Raw genomic sequence first — 1,747 nt, 5'->3', positions numbered from 1 at the left:
GCAATCCCTTCTCCTCCATTCTCCTCTTGGGATCTTGGGACCTTGGGCACGCACACACACGCGCCAGGCGTGAGTTTAAGTCACCGGGTCTGGGACGCAAACTGCGGTCGACTACATGGGAGTCCAGCGACATAGACATTACGCTAACTGCTGGTCCCTGTATTTTCTTTTTTAATCTTTTTTATTTTTTGAGAGAAAGCTTTTTTGCTATATGGTATGTGCACTCACCGGAGAGACAGACAAAGAGACAGAATGTGAGAAATCATTCCCCAGGGGAGGATTGTCACACCACAATCCCTTCTCCTCCATTCTCCTCTTGGGATTTTGGGCATGCATGCACACTCACCCAGCGTGAGTTTTAAGCCACTGGGTCCAGGACTTGAACAGCAGTGGACTACGTGGGAATCCATTATGTAATGGGACGTAACCATTATGCCATCTGCTGGTCCCTTGGCTATTGTATTTTTAGTTTTAAAACTATTTATATGGTTCTTATGTTTTTCTATTTCTTCGCTAAGTCTTTTTACTTTTTGGTCTACTTCAAGTGTTCATAATTTCTCTTTGGGAAAAATAGCTATGCTGTCTGCTTCATAATCCTGCTAAATAATGCTAAACTGTGTGATCTTCATATTGGCATCTTTTGATTGTGTTTTCTCACTCAAATTCAGATCGTCCTGTTTCTTGATATGGTGATGTTTGTTGTTGTTTTTGTTATAAAACCTGTACTTTAGGTGTTATAAAACTCTAGATATCCGTACCAGCATGTGGGGTGGTGGTTAGGGCACCTGACACTCCCACATGGCTGACCATGGTTTGAGTCCCCAGACCCGGCAGCTTGCTTTCTCACTTCCCCTCTCTCTTTGCATGCGTGTCTCGCTGGTTAAATTAAAAATAAATGAATGAATAAATAAGATAAAATAAATCATGATTAAAAACACTCTAGCTACTATTTAAATCTTGTCTTTGGCAGGCTTCCTCGGACATTACTTTATCAGGGGAAGAGAAATGTCTCTTTAGTATTCCCAGATCAGAGCGGAAGTCCGGGCCTTCCTCTTGGCCTTTGTTGGCCCCTGGAGGGACTCCTCTGCCCCAAATGTTTGGTGTAAGCAGGCGTTCAGGCTCCCCAGGGGACCTCCCTGATACCTCCCTGGCTTCGGGTGGGAGGAGTTGCTAGCTATTGCTTCCTACATCACCTGTGGAGATGTGGGGGAGGTGGACTGTCACCGTGTGGTGGGGAAACCCTCACTCTAAGGTTGGTTCCCTTGGATACCACCCAAGAGAAGAGAGGGAGGGGGCTCTTTACCGCCAAGTGGGGGAGGAGGCCCAGGTTCCCCAGGCTGAGCGAGCTCCTGACTGCCCAGCTCTCTCCCTGGGCTTCTCGTACACGCAGCAGTGGCAATGGCGGGGTGGTGGCGTAGCTTCACAGCCTTGCATGGGTGGCAGCCTAGGCTTCTCACTGGGCAAGTGTGGTTTGGCTGGACTGGAGCTGTTATTGTCTAAAAGTTTTCTGTCTTCCTAGTCTGTCCCTTTCCTGGCCCTTCAGGTAGAATGAAGAAGCTTTTCTTCCAGAACAGCCCTTCTTCAAGAGACAGACAGCTCCATGGCTCCTGCAATCTAGGCATTTTGAGAGAAAGGAAGATGTCCCACTGATAAAACTGGGCCTCCAGCATACAAAACTCGCGTAGTAGGAAGACCCCTTTTAAGTCTCCTGTCTCTGTATCAGTCTTTGTCTCTCTCTACCTCTGTC

Source organism: Tupaia chinensis, unplaced genomic scaffold, assembly GCF_000334495.1.
Source record: "Tupaia chinensis unplaced genomic scaffold, TupChi_1.0 Scaffold138725_1, whole genome shotgun sequence".
Classification (NCBI taxonomy): Eukaryota; Metazoa; Chordata; class Mammalia; order Scandentia; family Tupaiidae; genus Tupaia; species Tupaia belangeri.
Note: the sequence above shows the minus strand (reverse complement) of the source record.